Source organism: Elephas maximus, chromosome X (genome assembly GCF_024166365.1).
Source record: "Elephas maximus indicus isolate mEleMax1 chromosome X, mEleMax1 primary haplotype, whole genome shotgun sequence".
NCBI lineage: Eukaryota > Metazoa > Chordata > Mammalia > Proboscidea > Elephantidae > Elephas > Elephas maximus.
Genome location: NC_064846.1, coordinates 125,868,879 through 125,889,114, shown reverse-complemented (window position 1 = coordinate 125,889,114; position 20,236 = coordinate 125,868,879). Strand labels below are relative to the sequence as shown.

Sequence of the window (20,236 nt, the reverse complement as noted above, 5' to 3'; positions counted from 1 at the left end):
ATCGATGCTCTTCCAGAACAATGCTAAGCCATGTATTTAATCGAAACAGGAAAAAAAAAATCCAGTAACTCTTCATGAGAGTCAAAGTCAACCACAGTACTGCTAATGGTGGTGATTGCTTCTGTACCCACATGGCAACAGATTTCACTTTTTTTTTTTTTTGCAGAGGGTACAGAACAACAGGACATAGGAGCCAACAAGAAACTCTCAGGAATTCAGGGCACAGGGTCAGGTTCATATCACATTACCCCTTTCTCCATCTTCTCCTCTCCCTCAGCCTCTTTTCAGGACCTAAGATTCTAAAAGTTGACCCTTTCTTTACCCCACCTCCAACATGCAGCTTTGGTGCTGTAGGGGCATGTGTGGCTCATGGGTAACTCTTGATCAAGGACACTTTTTCTCAGGCCCTTTCTGGAGCTGCTTCTCACCCTTGGCTCCCATTCCCACTTCCTCCTCCCCTGGACTTCTGAGTCCTCTACTCAGATGGGGGAAGTCGGCTTCCTCGGCCATGGCCCCTGCATCTCAAGGCTGTGCTAGAAGTCTATTTCCTTATTCTAGTGGTGCAAGTATCTTAGAGCTCTGCACAACATCAATGCCTTCTCACTGACTGCCTTTCTGTCTGGTTGATAAGCATGTGTTGACTGACAGAAGAGTCAACAGGTAAGAGCTGGTACATCCAGTTAAGCTCTCAGCTCAGAGGCAGCTGTGCCATGCCCATTTAACAGAGCTTGGCACAAGTCTTAACACCAAGTCACAAAAGGAAAGTGCAAAGGGACACAGCTTCTCTCTGGAGAGTGTCTAGATGCCATCAATCTCTGTCTTAACCCAGGGATAGCTGGAAATCGACTCAACGGCAACGGGTTAGCTGGAAAAAGTGCCTCGAACTGTAAGGGGGGGCAGCAAGAAAGTGGGTAATGAGTCAGAAAAGAATGTCTGCTAACCCACACCAGCATACCTGCATGCCAATGTGAACAGAGCCCTGCACAATTTCCTTTACACATGCCAAGGTCTCCAGGGCACTTCTGAGGACAGTTTTTCCAAATATAAAATTGCCCTGGGTTTTACCAAATAGTAGGTCACTTATTTGCTTTTGCATGTAACTTTGCAGAAGTGTACTGTCACTTCAATTTTTTTTTTTTTTTTTTTGGTGCTTTCTCAGCATCACCAGCCTTGGCTTTATTTTTTAGATTTGTTGGTGTTGTTAGCTGTCATCGAGTCGCCCCTCACCCCTTGCACACACACCCCCCACACTCATGGCGACCCCAGGCGCAACAGAACAAAATGCTGCCTGGTCTTGTGTCATTTCCATGATCGGTTATTGTGACCCTAATACTCCCCAGCATGTTTTTTCCTTTTCAAAATGGGCCACTAAGCGCTTGACATAACTAATGCCATGATGAACCTATAAGTCTTCCCCCTTCCTCTGCCAACCTTCTCCTTTCCACATACCCCTGTTAATGAGTTTGTTTTGATCTGATGCAAATAACCATGTTTTTTGTTTTGATCTGAGGCTAAAAACTGTTTTGTTCTGTCAGGCCACCTGTGACTTATGACCCTGCCCCACCTCCAGCATGGAGATTAGAGCTCAGATGTCTGACTTGTATATCTTTAGCCTGATAAGGAGATGTCCGGCATTCATCCCTTAGTCTGATAAAGAGTCTCTTGTCACTTACCTTGTAATGAATAACTCCTCTGGCCATTGCCATCTGCGGGTTACAAAGATACTTCTAACCCTCGTACAAATTCTATGTAAGCTCTAATGTAAACTTGTTTTTTGGGACTCCATAGAGACATTCTGCATTGCTGTCAGGTGTCCAGTGGTGTACCTCTCCAAAATAAACCTTCTCACTCTTTCTGACTTGGAGTACATTTCATTGGCTCAACTGCTCCAGGGCACAGACCCTAATCCGGCAACAGTTATGGATCGGACCATTGTGATTCATAGGGTTTTTACTGGCTGATTTTCAGAACTAGATTGCCAGGCCTTTCTTCCTAGTCCATCTTAGTCTGGAAGCCCCTCTGAAACCTGTTTAGCATCATAGCAACACACAAGCCTTCACTGATAGACAGGTGGTGGCTGCCCATGAGGTGCATTGGCCAGGAATTGAACCTGGGTCTCCCACATGGAAGGCGAGAATTCTACCACTGAACTACCACTGCCTCCTGTTCAATAGAAAATATAGCAAAATTCACGCAGTAGCCTCAATCACTGCTCCAGAGGAAAAAGGGGTGAGGTGCCAATAGTGGCCTGGACTAGCGAGTTTGGTCATTTTGTTTGAGTTTGTTTGTTTTTAAAAACAAGATTACCCAAATTCAGAAACAGATGCTTGTTTGAGATTTCTTATACAACAATATAAAGAAATTATATCCAAGAATGTGAATTAATTCCTCAATGAGATTTTGTTTTGAATCTTTACATCTTCCCTTAGTTGCAGGTGTGGGGTTAATGGTTCCATCTAAAAAGCCTAAATTTACACCTCTTACTTTAGATATCAGGTCAGAGTTAATACTTTTAAAAAGCTTAACAGACCCCTTAGATGCAACAGGAAGGGAAAAATCCATGATATTGTTGCTTTTTGTTTACATGATGCAAAATGAGCCCAGAGGAGCCATCAAGATTATGGTATTTGCTGGCCAAAAAAAGCTGGAGCAAGTAGCTTCTCCCTCCCATGTTCCAAGTCTAGTGTTTTTTCGTCAGAGCTAGAGGTCTGCCAAATGCTGTGAGATGGAAGAGTGACACGAAATGGCAAAGGCAGTCTCTTTGTAATGCTTTTCATTTCACCAAGGAACAACCTCAGAAAGATTGTATGCACGTTTATGTGACAAGGAAATAAAGTAGGGTATAAAATTGTGCAGGTTTGGAAGTCAACTTTGACCAAAGCTTCTCAAGCCCACACCACTCCCTGCAGTTAAAAAAAGTAAGTGTATGTTGGGGGGGTGGGGGCTGGGCAAGAGGTGAAAGGGTGGTGGAGGCACTTCTCCTAAGGCAGTGTTTAGAAAGCTATTTTACTAACTGATGGACATGCAAATTATGTTCTCTCCAATTCAATTGACTTCCTTACCCCTTGGAAAAAAAGGAAACAAAACATTTTTGCCTCCATTTGCAATCCATTGCAATGAATTTGTGCTTCTTTTTTGAATCAGTTATAACATCTGCCTGGTTTCATCAGTTATTATGAATAAAATAAAATCTTCAACACATGTTCATTTTGGTATCTGCATGAGTCACGATTTTTCCTTTTCATGAAAATTATGCTTTCTTACTTCGGTAGCAGTAGAAGGGAACTACTGGAGAAGGCTAGTACTGGCTGTCTGATTCACAGGTAAGGGGCAGATGCCGTCCACAAAAAAAAAAAAAAAACCACCAAACCCATTGCCTTTGAGTCAATCCTGACAAACTGGCAATTGGTTTTTCAGAGGGGGCATATCCTTTCTCCTACCCACCTACCCTCTAATGTCCCAGGTTAGCAGAACCATCCACAACAGGGATTTGGCCACCTTTCAGGAGAAGGCACCGTTCCCATTTTAGAAGGCATTACTTCTGGATCCTGCACACTTTCCCACGCTCTCAACTTGCTGCATGGGAGAGCTGCAGTTTCACCCAGTGAGAAGGGCTGGGTTTCTGTTAGCTTGGCTGCACCGCCCTTCGCGCTGCCAACATACAATGATCAGTGGCATTCCTGGAATTCCGGACATAGCAGAGAAGCCAAGCTTGGCCCTGCAAATGCCCTTGAACTGCGGCTCTGACCCTAATAGGGCATTTATCTTTTCTTCCTTGCCAGAGGTTAGGACCTATTTATGTAAATCCTCAGCCAAGGGTCAATTCATCTTGACCTCCTCCTTTTCGTTTCTCTAATTGTCTCAGGTACTTTAGAGACCCCTTGGAAACTCTTCATTCAGTGAAAAGTTTTGAGGTCAGTCAGAATTCAGTTACAAAGGGAAGGGAGGGGCTGGAAGAGTTGAGGAGGCTGCCTTTGAAGCGTTTTAAAAAGCTTTCAGAGGCCACCCAGTTTACAAAGTAAAAATAGCAATGACCTCATGCACCTCATTTTTTTCACGAAAAATAAGCTTTCTTGAAATGGTATCTTCAAGAAAGTTTCTTCAAGAAGAAAAGTATCTTCAAGATGTTTCTTAGAGCACACATTGTCCAGTTTCAGTGGTGGTAAGGGGTTGGGGAGGGAGCTATCAGATATTAAGGGATCCTTTTTTTTTTTTTTTAGACAATTGTTCCCATTTAATGGGCCCATGCACCCCTCCAAGATTTGCATTTTAAAAGGGGCCCCACAAAGCGAGAAAATCACTTTATACCTAACAACTGACCCAGCTTACAGGAATTTCAAGCCACATGGGAAGCCAGTGGGTAAAATATTTGGGGGTCAGCAGGTCTTTTGGTGGCCCTCAAATCATTCTTAATTTTAGTGAAGGAATTGCTTGGAAACCAGCCAACTTTTTAACAACCCTGACAGCAAATTTTTCATTTTCACTAACTGAATCTTTGTCTTCTAAAAGTTTTTTCAAGTTTTTAAAAACTGTTGAGTTTTTTTTCCATGCTCCAATTTCAGTAGAAAAATGGACAAAATCTTCTTAAAATACAAGCAAAAAACCACTTTTCTTCATTTCCTGTCAACTTGTTATTATAAAAAGTTTCAAACATATAGAAAAGTTGAAAGAATAGTACAATGAACTCCCTACATACCTTCCATTTAGATTCAACAAATGTTAACCTTTGAGTATATTTGCTTAATCTATATACACAACTGACACTAGTTTTTTTTTTTATATACACAACTATATATTTGCCATATATATAAAAGTCATTTGCAGAGATTATGACTCCTCACCCCAAGTACTTCAGCCTAATGTAAGTGTATTCTCTTGCATAACCCTCATAGTATTATCACCCCTAGGAAAATTTATAATTACCCAATATCATTAAAAAAAAAAATTTAATATCATTTAATATACCACCATAATGCCTTACAGCAGTTTCTTTTTTAAAACCAGGATCCAATCACAATTCATGTATTTGGTCTCTTTAGTCTTTTGGGACTAGTCCCACTACTTCTTTTTTTTAAATGAGATAGTCTTTTTGAAGAGACTTTGTAGAACATCCCCTATACTGGATTTGTCTGATTATTTCCTCGTGGTGTTTAACTTGTTCCTCTGTCCCCTGGATCTCCTGTGAACTGGGAGCTGGGTCTAGAGGCTTCATTAGATTCAGGTTCAACATTTTAGGCAAGAACACTTCATAGGGTACGCTGTGCATTCATACTGCAGACATCAGGAGTCACATAATGCCAGTGACACGAAGTGTGATCACTGGGTTAGGTACTGACAACCAAGCTAAGTTTTTCCCTTTGCAATTAACAAGCAACTCAAGGGTTTTAGCATTCTTTGAAGATCCTTGCCTGAACTATTTCCTGGGATGATGGCAAAACGAAGATTTTGTGAAAATTCACTTTCAATTCTTAGCTTGCATTCATCTACAAAGAATAATCGAATGGGAATGAACTAAAGTTCTCCCTAAAAAGTCAGGGTAAATGCTTAATTCTTACCTTTAATTACCAATTTTCAGAATGAGATGTTGGTATAACAGCCATCACCAACCACTAAGAAGTTTTGTTCCCCTCCCCCACTCTTTTTTGAGTATCATGATGAACTCATGGTTTTAATTTATTCAATGGTTATAAGCATTTGCAGTCATTATTCTTCTTGACATTCACTTGTCCAAAATTTGACCAGGGGAAGCGCCTTTAAGGAGGCTTCTGTGTACTTTTGAAACAACCACGGGTGCTTTCTTTTTTTCTTGACATAAGGAGCCCCAGTCTCAAATTCTACTTTGCTTACACCTAACCAAGTATAATCCATTTCTCCAAGAAGCACTGTTTCTATTTGTTGTTGTGTTGTTATTGTGTCCCCTCTAGTCAGTTCCTACTCATAGTGACCCTGTAAAATAGAGTAGAACTGGCCCACGAGGTTTCCTAGGCTGAAATTTTTATGGAAGTTCTTTCTCTCGTGGAGCCACTGGGTGAGTTGGAACAGCTAACCTTTTGGTTAGCAGCGAAAGCTTAATCATTGTAGTACCAGGGCTCCTTGTTTCTATTTATTAGGGAATTATATTTAGAAACCAAGATCTGGGATCAAGATATGCATATTGTTACTGGGATGCCATTGCTTCTAGACCAAAGCAGTGAACAGCACTAGACAGCTTCATGGGCATGCGACCAATGCATGATGTCCTTCTCCAGGCACTGGTCCCTCCTGATAACATGTTCAAAGTACCTAAGATGAAGTCTCGCCATCCGTGCTTCTAAGGAGCATTCTGGCTGTACTTCTTCCAAGACAGATTTATTCATTCTTCTGGCAGTCCGTGGTATATTCAATATTCTTCGCCAGCACAGTAATTCAAAAGCATCAGTTCTTCTTTGGTCTTCCTTATTCATTGTCCAGCTTTCACATACATATGAGATAATTGAAAACACCATGGCTTCGGTCAAGTGCACCTTAGTCCTCAAAGTGACATCTTTGCTTTTCAACACTTTAAAGAGGTCTTTTGCAGCAGATTTGCCCAATGCAATACCTCCTTTGATTTCTTGACAACTACTTCCATGGGCATTGACTGTGGAGCTAAGTAAAATGAAATCCTTGACAACTTCAGTATCTTCTCCACTTATCATTATGTTGCTTATTGGTCCAGTTGTGACAATTTTTGTTTTCTTTATGTTGAGGTGTAATCCATACTGAAGGCTGTAGTCTTTGATCTTCATCGTAAATGCTTCAAGTTCTCTTCACTTTCAGCAAGTAAGGTTGTGTCATTTGCATATCACAGGTTGTTAATTAGTCTTTTTCCAATCCTGATGCCATGTTCTTCTTCATACACTCCAGCTTCTCTGATTATTTGCTCCGCATACGGATTGAATAATTATGGTGAAAGGATGCAACCCTGATGCACGCCTTTCCTGATTTTAAACCATGCAGTATCCCCTTGTTCTGTTTGGAAGACAGCCTCTTGGGCTATGTACAGGTTCTGCATGAGAACAATTAAGTGTTCTGGAATTCCCATTCTTTGCAATGTTATCCATAATTTGTTATGATCCATACAGTTGAATGCATTTGCATGCTCAATAAAACACAGGTAAACATCTTTCTGGTATTGGTATTCTCTGCTTTTAGCCAAGATCCATCTGACATCAACAATGATATCCCTGGTTCCACGTCCTCTTCTGAATCCAGGTTGAATTTCTGGCAGTTGCCTGTTGATGTTCTGCTGCAACCACTTTTGAATGATCTTCAGCAAAATTTTACTTGTGTGTGATATTAATGATATTGTTTGATAATCTCCACATTTTGTTGGATCACCTTACTTTGGAATGGGCACAAATATGGATCTCTTCCAGTCGGCTGGCCAGATAGCTGTCTTCCAAATTTCTTGGCATAGACGAGTGAGCACCTGCAGTGCTGCATCTGTTTGTTGAAACATCTCAATTGGTATTCCTCAATTCCTGGACCCTTGTTTTTCACCAGTGCTTTCAGTGCAGCTTGTACTTCTTCCTTCAGTACCATGGGTTCTTGACCATATGCTACCTCCTGAAATGGTTGAACATCAACCAGTTCTTTTTGGTATAGTGACTCTGTGAATTCCTTCCATCTTCTTTTGATGCTTCCTGCATTGTTCAATATTTCGCCCACAGAATCCTTCAATACAGCAACTTGAGGCTTGAGGTTTTTCTTCAGTTCTTTCAGCTTGAGAAATGCTGAACAGGTTCTTGCCGTTTGGTTTTCTAACTCCAGGTCTTTGCACATTTTCATTATAATACTTTGCCTTCTCAAGCAGCCCTTTGAAATCTTCTGTTCAGCTCTTTTACTTCATCATTTCTTCCATTTGCTTTAGCTACTCTGTGTTCTAGAGTAAGTTTCAGAGTCTTTTCTCTCATCCATTTTGGTCTTTTCTCTCTTTCCTCTCTTTTTAATGGCCTTTTGCTTTCTCCAAATATGATATCCTTGATGTCATCCCACAACTCGTCTGGTCGTTAGTATAGTGTCCAATGCATCACATCTGTTCTTGAGATGGTCTCTAAATTCAGGTGGGATATACTCAAGGTCATACTTCGGCTCTCGTAGACTTGCTCTGATTTTCTCCAACTTCGATCTGAACTTGCATATGAGCAATTTATGGCCTGTTCAGCAGTTGGCCCCTGGCCTTGTTCTGACTGATGATATTGAGCTTCTCATTGTCTCTTTCCACAGATACTAGGAACCAAAATTTTTCAGTTTGATTCCTGTCTATTTCTTCTGGGAAGGTCCATGTATATAGTCACCATTTATGTTGTTGAATAAAGGTATTTGCAATGAAGAAGTCTTTGGTCCTGCAAAATTGTATCATGCAATCTCCATTGTCATTTCTATCTCCAGGGTATCCTTCTTTGTTTCCAATTTTGCATTCCAATCACCAGTAATTATCAATCGATCTTGATTGCACGTTTGGTGAGTTTCAGACTGGAGAAGTTGGTAAAAATCTTCAGTTTCTTCATCCGTGGCATTAGTGGTTGGTGTGTAAATTTGAATAATAGTCATATCAACTGGTCTTCCTTGTAGGCATATAGTCATTATCCTACTACTGACAGCATTGTACTTCAGGATAAATCTTGAAATGTTCTTTCTAACAATGAATGTGACGTCATTCATTTTCAATTTGTCTGTCAGTTTGTCATACTGTGATGGCTAGCATGTTGCTGTGATGTTAGAACCTATGCCACTGCTATTTCAAATACCAGCAGGATCACCCACAGTGGACAGGTTTCAGCAGAGCTTCCAGACTAAGATAGACTAGGAAGAAGAACCTGAAGAGCTACTTCTGAAAAACTGGTCAGTAAAGACCTTATGAGTAACAGTAGAACACTGTCTGACATAGTGCCAGAAGATGAGGCCCTGGAGTTGGAAGGCACTCAAAATATGACTGGAAAAGAGCTGCCTTGCAAAAGTAGAGTCAACCTTAATGAAGTGGATGGAGGAAAGCTTTCAGGACCTTCATTTGCTGATGTGGCACAACTCAAGATGAGAAGAAACAGCTGCAAACATCCATTAATAATTGGAACATGAAATGTACAAAGTATGAATCTAGGAAAATCGAAAGTTGTCAAAAATGAAATGAAACACTTGAACATAGATATCCTAGGCATTAGTGAGCTGAAATGGACTGGTATTGCCCATTTTGAATTGGACAGTCATATGATCTACTGTGCTGGGAATGTTATATATTGAGATCATGTTAAAAATCCCCACTGAAATTTAATATTACAGGATTTTTCCCAGATATTGATTTTATAGAAATACTTATTTTCTCATGAAATGAAAATTTTGGTTCCTAGTATCATTAACATAATTACTTATTTGTTTTATCCTGTAATATATACATATACATAAGTTTTAAATTTTTAATACCAATGTTACTATAAACAATAAAAGCACCAAGTGTTGTTTAAGATTTCTTTTCAGTACTTTTTTACTTCAGTACAGCTGAGTACTGCGTTCATAAATTATTTGAAATAATTCTTTTCTCTGTGCAGTTGTTACCTTTGATACATAGTTTAATTCATTTGTTTTCAGTTTTAACCTTTGCTTTGTGTTCTTTTTTATTTGATATATTTCAAAAAGTTAAAATTATAAATAAAGGCATACTTGGAAAAATCCTTCTCTGATTTCTATCCTTTCCTCTTAACCCCATCTATGTTCTCTTTAAGTAACAATCTGAATTTGTTTCTGGTTATTCTTCCAGTATTATTGGGGGAAAAACTAGCATACATATGTATATATCATTTCCCTCCTTCGTGTATAAAAGATAGCACATTAATACATGCCCTACGTCTTTCTCTTTTTTTATTTAGCAAAACGATCACATAGCCTGTACATAGGTATCTATTCATTCTTTTTGGAGCCCTGGTGGTGGTGCAGTGGCTAAGAGCTACGGCTGCTAACCAAAAGGTCAGCAGTTCGAATCCACCAGCCACTCCTTGGAAACCCTACGGGGCAGTTCTACTCTGTCCTATAGGGTCACTGTGAACCAGAATCAATTCGAAGGCAACGGGTTTGTTTTTTCTTCTTTGGTTTTATATAGTACTTTATTAAGGAGTTGCTGGGTGGCACAAACAGTTAAGTGCTCAACTACTAATCTATAGATAGGTTGTTGGTTTGAACCCACCCAGAGGCACCTCGAAAGAAAGTCCTGGTGATCTGATTCCAAAAAGTTCACAGCCATGATAATCACATGGAGTGAGGTTCTACTCTGCACACATGGGGTCACCATGAGTCAAAATCAACTAAACAGCAACTGGTTTTTATTATTATTTTATAGTACTTCATTTTGAGGGTTTACTTTAGTTTATTCAACAAGTCCTCATTGGTGGACATTTCAGAACTTTCAGCCTTTTATGATTAAAAATAATTCCACAATAAATAACCTTGTACATTTATTATTTTATAATTATGGAGGTATACCTTCAGGGTAAATTCTTAGATGTGGGATTACTGGGTCATGGGGTACATGCATCTGTAATTTTGTTATATATTGCCAAGTCTCCTGCCCCCTGCCATGGGAATTGTACCATTTTATACTCCCACCAGCAATGTATGAGAGTGCTTGTTCCTCCACAGGCCTGTCAACAGTGCTTTGTCAAACTTTGGGATTTTGGCCAAATCTGATTTAGGTAAAATGGTAATGGTGTAGTTTTAATTGGCATTTCTATTATTGTGAGTGAAAATAATCATCTTTTTCAAATGTTCATTTGCATTTCTTTGTGAATTGTCTGTGCCTTTTGCCCATTTTTCTATCAAGGTTTTAGTCTTTCTCTTCTTAATTGTTAAGATATCTTTATCAGGGACACTGATCTCTAGTCTGTCATATAAATTTTAAATATTTTCTCAAGGTTTGTCATTTTGCATTTGTTTATGATTATGTGCTTTCAACATGGATTAATTTATTACTCTTTTATTTATTGATTCTGAATTTTAAATCCTAGTTTGGAAAGCTTTCTCTACTCTCATGTTAAAAAGAAATACAGGAGACTTCGGTTCTGGCTCCTCTTCCCAGGTCCTTCCCCTTAAAATGAAAAAATTCTGGACATAACACAACAAACAAGCATAGGAAGACTCTGAAAGGTGGAAAGAAAAAGTAGGCTGCCTGGGGATCTCAGGACTTGATGAACAATACATCAGAGGGTTCTCTGGGTTTCCTTATATTGCCTCCCATATATCTAACACAAGGCACTGCAGAAACCTTCAACTCAAAACCACACAAAAAAATACTCCAAGGAAAGCCTGTTCCCTCTACCAGAAGGACTGGGGAAGGATGGCATAAACACAAAGCCTTTCGCAATACTTGCCTTATTCCAGCCCAACACTAGTGAAAAACTGCACCACCACCCCCCCCCCGTTGTTTTGGAAGGTAGGGGGCAGCAGAGAATTTATCTTCCACCCCACCCCCCTACTCCCGCATTACGGAAGCTGGTGGTAGTGCTTTGATCCTCAAACCCAGTAATATTGGCAGGGCTAAGTACAGAGCTGATCCTCCACCCCCACGTGGAGGAAGCAGACAGTGCTCTGCTTCCTTTACTAGGATTGTCAGTGAGACTGATTAGCGAAATCTTCCAGCCCCTTCCTTGAAAATATTGGCAATACTGGCGAGGCTGAGTGGAGAGCTGAGCTTCTATTCTCAGCCCAACGGAAGCAGGTGGTTCTCTGATTCCCTTGCCAGAGTAGTGTCAGCGGGGTCCAGCAGCAAGCTGAGCCTCCACCCGCACCAGGCAGCAGAGAGAGATCCATCCTCCTCCAAGTGTTAGCAGGTGGAAGCTGAGTATCCACTCCCATCTGGTATCAACGAGACTGAACAAGGTGCTGCAAGTCAGGTCTAGTAAGCACTCCATTCTCCCCCACCTGTGGTGTCAGTGAGGCCTAGTGGGGAGCTGAACCCACACATCAACCCTGCAGCAACATGACTGAACAAGGCAGTGCAAAGCAAGGCTAGCCTAGCTAGTCAGAATTTCTGTTCCCCCTCATGCCCTGGTGTCAATGGGACCTGGAGAGGACCTGAACCTCCATACCCATCTGACAGCGGTGAAACTGAACAAGGCAGTGCAAACCAAGGCTGGTAGGCACTCTTGTCCCCCTCTTTCCCCAGAATCAGCAGAGCCCAGTGAGGAGCTGAGCTTCCAACACCACTGACATTAATGAGGTGGTATAATGTGGAGTTGTTGACACTTGGTTTACTCCCCTCTCCTAGTGTCAATGTGGCATCAGTGAGGCAGAAGGAGGTGAGGGCAGGTGGACTTTATTGGCACTCAGCATTTCCCCTCCCCTCCCTTGGTATCAGCAAGGCCCAGCACAGGAGCTGAGCTTCTGCCTCCACCCTGTATCAAGAGTGGTGTGAATCAACCTTTTACTTCCCCTCTTACTGGTAGCAGTGTGGACCAATGGGGAGCTAAGCATATACCCCCACTAGGAAGCAGCAAGGTGATGTAGCTAGTGCTCCACCTTTGCCAGGAAGGTGTCAATGGGGCTGAGAAGGAGGCTGAACTTCTACCCCACAATTCTACAATGAGGCAGTGGGAGTCAGCACCCATTTTTTGCGAGGGTGGTGTCATCAGGGACTAGAGAAAAGCTGAACATACACACCCACTCAGCCCTCCTGCTATGCCTCAACAGGGAGGCTGTCTGCTAGCATTAATTAGTTGGATCTGGAGTCTCATAGTATAACATCCAAAATGTTATTATAAAGAATTCTTAGACTTAACACCAAAAGCATGATCTATAAAAATGATATTGATAAATTGAACCTCATCAAAATTGAAAACTTCTGTTCTGTGAAAGACCCTGTTAAGAAGGTGAAAAGAAAAGCAACAGACTGGGAGAAAATATTTGCAAACCTGAAAAAGGACTAGTATTTAAAATATTTAAAGAACTCTCAAACTCAACAGTAAAAAAAAAAAATCCATGAGAAAAGAGTCAAAAGACCTGACACAGAGATTTCACCAAAGAGGATATACAAATGGCAAATAAGTGCACGAAAAGATTTTCAACATCATTTACCCTCAATAAAATGCAAATTTAAACCACAATGAGATATCACTATACACTTATAACAATGACTATAATAAAAAATAGTGACACTGAATGCTTGTGGGGATTCTGAGAAACTGTTAAGACTAAGAACTCTTTACCTAACCCTAGATCATGAAGATTTTCTCCTACATTTTTTTCCTAAAACTGTATAGTTTTACATTTTACATTGAACTCTGTGGTCCATTTTGAATTAATTTTTTTTGTATAAGGTGTGAGATTTAGGTTAAAAGTTCTTTTTGCGTTTCACTTGCTACAGTACCATTTGTTAAAAAAAAAAATCTAACCTTCTTCCGTGGAATTGCTTTTCTTTTTTCAAAAATCCTACATTGGTGACAGGAATGGAAAATGGTCCAGCTACTCTGTAAAAGAGTGCAGCACTTTCTTAGAAAATCAAACATGTACTTACTATGTTGTTGTTGCTGTTAGGTGCCATGGAGTCAATTTTTGACTCATAGCAACCACATGTGACAGAGTAAAACTGTCCCATAGGATTTCCTAGGCTGTAATCTTTATGGAAGCAGATTGCCAGGTCTTTCTTCCACAGAGCAGCCGGGTGGGTTCAAACCACCAACCTTTTGGTTTGTAGCTGAGTGCTTAATCATTGAACCACCAGGGCCTTGTGCACTTACCATAAAAACCCAGCAATTGAACTGTTGAACATTTATCCCAGAGAAAGGAACACTTATGTTCACATGGAAACCTATACATGAATGTTCATATCAGCTTTTTTCATAATAGCCAAAAGCTGCAAACAACTCAGATGTCCACTGAAGGGTGAAATGGTTAAACAGGCTGTAGTATATCCATGCCATGGAACACGACTGGTTGATAAAAAGTAACAAACTATTGATGCAGCAACAACTTGGGAATTATGCTGAGTGAAAATTCATACTGTATGATTCCATGTGTATAATACTCTTGAAATGACAAAATTATAGAAATGGAGAACAAATTAGTAGTAGCCAGGGGAAAGTGATGGGAAAGAGGAGAAGAGAGATGGATATAGTTATAAAAGGGCAACATGAGGGATCCTTGAGGTGATTGGACTATTCTGTATCTTGACTGTATCAATGTCATTATTCCAGTTGCAATATTGTGCTATAGTTTTGCAAGATGTTATCATTGGGACAACTGGGTAAAGAATGCAACACAGGATCCCTGTGTTATTTCTTACAGCTACATATGAATCTACAATTATTTCAAAATTTAAAAAAAGAATCCATACATGTTTTCGTCTATTACTTGTATGTTTGTGTTTTTTTTATTTAGATTTCTGATCCATTTACTAATTAACCTCATAATCTTTTGAACTGGTGTTGCATCATACGATTCAGTGACAACCCTGTCTTCTTCAGCCAAACCTTTCTACACTGAGTCAAATAATTCTGGTATTTTCAGCTTCTCTTTTCTACCTTCCACCCTTTAACCACTCCTTAACCACACTCTATGAAGACAGTATACCTTTGAAGGAAAGATAGAAATTCTAAGAGCCACAAAATGAATGCATAACACTAATAAACATCAATGATAATGACAACAGGAAAAATTACAATGATTAATTGATGGCTAATTATTTTTTTTTAGTAATTTTAGTTAATTATATCATTTAATCTTTACATCAACACTGTAGGAAAGGTAGTATTAGTCCAATTTTAGAGATGAGAAATTAAATCTTGGGGCGATGTTAAATAATTAAGCCAAAATCCCACCTTTATTAAAATGATGGGGTAACTATAAGTATGCAGGTACATTTGGCATAACAGTTCATGCTCTTTCCTCTGTGAAGAACTAAATTGAGTCCAGGATCTTCCATTGGAAAATAAAAGGACATACTGTTGGCGCAGACATTGTCTTGTCCTAGGTCCCAGAAATAGAATATCAGACTCTGGCCCTGAGACTTAAAAAAAAATGAAAATTTATAAACAAAAGAAATACCTTGTTGACCAAGTAGCTGCAATTCTTGTGCACACTTACACATTATCTAGTCCAGTGTCTTTCGAACTTTTTAAAATCATATCCATGATAAAAAAAATTTTTTAAGTATATTTTGTATTGCAGCCCATTACATGCATACATATATTTACAACTCTGGCAAAAGTTTTGCAAATTAATTCTGAGCTTACTATGTGCAATGTAGTCTGACATTTTCTAATCTGTTCTATTTTATTTTATTCTGTTCTTTTTAATTAAAAGACTGCTAGTCACCTTCACTGAATTGTTTGAAAATCACAGGATTAGCACAATGTTCTAATTTGTGTGAAGTCAGCTGTGATTGTCAAATTTTTTGAACATTCTACCACTACTCTCCAAACCCTATACCCATCACCCCACACATGTATTTCAATTTCAATTGAACCCAGTTACTCATTAGTTTCAATCCCTGATTCCTCCGTTTCTGTCAAATGCTCAGTAAATGGCACCATTTCCTCTATAACAAATAGAAAATTACCATCTAATGGTTGAAGGGGGATAATGCAGTTGTCCCAGTTCTTTTTTTCTCCTCCCTCCACCCCCAATTTCTCCTTTCTAACTTTCTGATGCAGTTTTCAGAAACACTCAGCAGCATTTTGTCTGTCCTTTCATGGAATCTTTAAAAAATCTTCCTGAAGTGGTATTGCGTTCTGTGAATCTGATAACTCCTTTTACAGAAGGTTGAAGAACAGGGTTCCAGATGCAGCTCGATCTTACACTAGCTGTGTGACCTTTAACATGCCACTTACTTCTCTAAGTTGTCTTAAACACAACATGAGTATGATCAAATGTTACCTGACAATTTTGTTGGGTTGTCTTGAGTTTCAATGAAGAAAATACAGCTGATCACAGGCTCCTTGATTCTACCTCTCTCCCCTCCTGTCCATTCTCGACTCACCAACCACATCCTGTTAAAACTAAGTCAGTTAGGGAAACATACCATTTACAATAGCCCCCAAAAGAATAAAATACATAGGAATATATCTAACCAAGGAGGTAAAAGACTTATACAGGGAAAACTACAAAACACTACTGCAAGAAACCAAAAGAGATCTACATAAATGGAAAACATACCATGCTCATTGATAGGAAGACTCAACATTGTGAAAATGTCAATACTACCCAAAGCCATCTATAGATATCAAGATACAAGATAAACATACAAAAATCACTTAGATTTCTCTACACCAACAAAGAGAACTTCGAAAAGAAAATCACAAATCAACACCATTTACAATAGCCCCAAAGAATATAAAATACTTAGGAATAAATCTAACCAAAGACATAAAAGACCTATACAAAGAAAATTACAAGACGCTACTGCAAGAAACCAAAAGAGACCTACATAAGTGGAAAAACATACCTTGTTCATGCATAGGAAGACTCATTTCAACACTGTGAAAATGTCAATACTATCCAAAGCCATCTATAGATATAATGCAGTCCTGAGCCAAATCCCAACAACATTCCTTACTGAACTGGAAAAACTAATCTCCAACTTTATATAGACAGGAAAGAGGCCCTGAATAGCTAAAGCATTATGAAGAAGAACAAAGTATGAGGCCTCACACTTCCCAATCTCAGAACTTAGTATAGAACCATGGTAGTCAGAACAGCGTGGTACTGGTACAGCGATAGACACGTAGACCAATGGGACAGAATGAGATCCCAGAAGTAAATCCATCCAGCTATGGACAGGTGATCTTTGACAAAGGGTTGGAGTCCATTCAAATGGGGAAGAGACATCTCTTTGTTGTTGTTAGGTGCCACCGAGTCAATTCCAACCCATAGCAACCCTGCAGAACAGAGTAAAACCGTCCCATAGGGTTTCCAAGGAGCAGCTGGTGGATTTGGACTGCCAAGATTTTGGTCAGCAGCCGAGCTATTAACCACTATGTCACTAGGACTTCCTTTAACCACAATGATGGCAAAACTGGATATCTATTTGCAGAAAAATGAAACAGGATCCATACCTCACACCATACACAAAAACCAATTCAAAATGAATCAAAGACCTAAAACTTAAACCCAAAACTATAAAGTTCCTGGAAGATAACATAGGGGCAAAGTTAGAGGTCCTAATATAAGGCATAAATACACTATCATACGTAACTAAAAATGCACAAAAAACAGAAAATAAACTAGATAACTTGTACCTTTTAAAAATTAAATATGCTTATCAGAAGACTTTACCAAAAGAATAAAAAGAGAACCTATAGACTGGGAAAAAGTTTTTGGCAACAACACATCTGACAAGAGTCTAATCTCTAAAATGTATAGAAAACTTCAACACCTCATCAAAAAAGACAAAAAAACCCAATCAAAAACTGGGCAAAGGACACTTCACCAAAGAAAATATTCAGGCAGCTAACAAATGCATGAAGAGATGCCTGTAATCAATAGCCATTAAAAAAAAAAAAGGCATTAGAGAGATGCAAATCAAATCTACAATATGATACCATCTCACCCCTGCAAAAATGATGGTGATCAAAAAAACTAGAAAACAACAAATGCTGGCAAGGTTATGGGGAGATTGGACCTCTTATACACTGCTGATGGGATTGTAAAATGGTACAACCACTGTCTTAGTTATCTAGTGCTCCTGTAACAGAAATACCACAACTGGACAGCTTTAACAAAGAGATATTTATTCTCTCACAGTCTATTAGGCTACAAGTCCAAATTCAGGGTGTCAGCTCCAAGGGAAGACCTTCTGTCTCTGTCAGCTCCGGAGGAAGGTCCTTGTCATCAATCTTTCCCTTGTTGAGAAGCTTCCCTGCACAGGAACCCTGGGTCCAAAGGATGCACTGTGCTCCCAGTGCTGCTTTCTTGGTGGTATGAGGTTCCCCACTCTCTGCTTGCTTCCCTTTCCTTTTTTCTCTTGTAAGATAAAAGGTGGTGCAGGCCAAACCCCAGGGAAATTCAGAGACGTGGGTAAGAGTGTTACATCCCACCCTAATCCTCTTTAACATAATCTAATCTTGCCTCATTAATCACAGGCAAAGATTAGGATTTACAACATATATGAAAATTACATCAATCACAAAATAGAGGACAACCACACAATACCAGGAATCATGGCTTAGCCAAATTGACACACATATTTTGGGGGAACACAATTCAATCCATGACAACCACTATGGAAAACGATATAGCCCTTCCTCAATAAGCTAGAAATTGAAATACCATATGATCCAGCAATCCCACTCCTAGGCATATATCCTAAAGAAATAAGAGCAATGACATGAACAGACATATGCACAACCATGTTCACTACAGCATTATTCACAGTAGCAAAAAGATGGAAACAACCTAAGTGTCCATCAACAGATGAGTGGATAAACAAAATGTGGTGCATATATACAATGGAATACTATGAAACAATAAAGAATAATGATGAGTCTGAAAAACATAACATGGATGAATCTGGAGGACATTATGTTGAGTGCAATAAGTCAATCACAAAAGGACAAACAGAATGGGAGAAAAACGTAGAACAAAACTCATATTCATAAAAAAGGCTAGACTTACTGGACTGATAGAGACTGGAGGAACCCCCGAGACTATCGTCCTAAGACACCCTTTTAACCTGGAACTGAAGCCACTCCCAGAAGTTACTTTTCAGCAAAACAATCGATTGGCCTACAAAATAATAACACCCGTGAGGAATGTGCTTCTTAGAATAATCAACTATATAAGACCAGACAGGCAACATTTGCCCAAAAGCAAAGATAAGAAGGCAAGGAGGGGCAGGGAAACTGGAGGGACAGAAACAGAGAAGGCAAGGTGGAAATGGGGAGAGTGCTGACACATTGCAGGGGTAGCAACCAATGTCATGGAACAAATTCTGTATAAATTTTTGAATGGGAAACTAATTTGCTGTGTAAACTTGCACTTAAAACACAATAAAAAATAAATTTAAAAAAGAACTAAAAAAAAAAAAACCTAAGTCAATCAACAACAAAAAGACAATCAACCCAATTTAAAAAATGGGCAAACGACACGAATAGACACTTCACCAAAGAGGACATTCAAGTAGCTAATAAACACGTGAAAAGATGTTTGCAATCATTAATCATTAAGAGAGATGCAAATCAAAACTACGATGAGATATCAGCTCACCCCTGCTAAAATGGCAGTGATCAAAAAAACAGATACAACAAATGCTAGCAAAGATGTAGGGAGTATGGAACTCTTATGCACTGCTTGTGGGACTGTAAAATGGTACAACTACTATGTAAAACGATATGGTGCTTCCTCAAAAAACTAGAAAATAGAACTACCTTATGATCTAGCAATCCCACTCCTAGATATATACACTAGAGACCTAATAGAAGTGACTCGAACAGACATATGCACACCAATGTTCACGGCAGCACTATTTGCAACGTCAAAAAGATGAAAACAACCTAAGTGCCCATCAACAGATGAATGGATAAGCAAAATGTGATACATACGTACAATGGTACACTATGCAACCATAAAGAATAATTACGAGTCCTTGAAACATCTTATCATGTGGATGAATCAGGGGGACATTATACTGAGTGAAATAAGTCAATCACAAAAGGACAAATATTGTATGACCCCACTTTTATAAAAAGACAAAAAATAGGTATATATGCAGAAACCAAAGTTCATTGGTGGTTACCAGGGATGGGTGAGTGGGGAGAGGGGGAATAACCCTTTAGATAGCAGACACTTGTCATTTTTGGTCTTGGGAAAGGTAACACCGAATGTGGGTGAAGTGTGCACAGACTGACCAAGGTAAAAGGTGTCACTAAAAAGTACACACACACACACAAAGGACGTTTTTGGTAAATGCTAGGACTTATATAAATTTGCAACAACCAAAAAAAATATATGCATGTATGTATGTATCCATATATACATATATGTGTGTATATGTGTGTGCATATATACATGTAGCTATATTCAGAATCGACTTGATGGCACTGGCTGGGTATATGTACACGTGTGTGTGCATACATGTATCTTCATATATATAATAAAGCACATGGGGACACAGTAATGGATATTTCTTAGACATAACAAAACACCTCATGGAATTGGTTTTCTGAGTTTGAAGGCTTAGGACCATAGTCCGGTTGAACAACTTGGTCAACTGACATAATGTAGCTCACAAAGTTTA

At 39.3% G+C, this 20,236-nt stretch overlaps 1 non-coding gene across 1 annotated transcript; it reads right to left on the bottom strand.

The window, feature by feature from the left end:
• Positions 1–2,089: 2,089 nt before the first annotated feature.
• On the bottom strand, positions 2,090–2,160 carry TRNAG-UCC (transfer RNA glycine (anticodon UCC)). Its single transcript has one exon. It is a non-coding gene; the product is annotated as a tRNA-Gly (tRNA).
• Between the last annotated feature and the right edge of the window lie 18,076 nt (positions 2,161–20,236).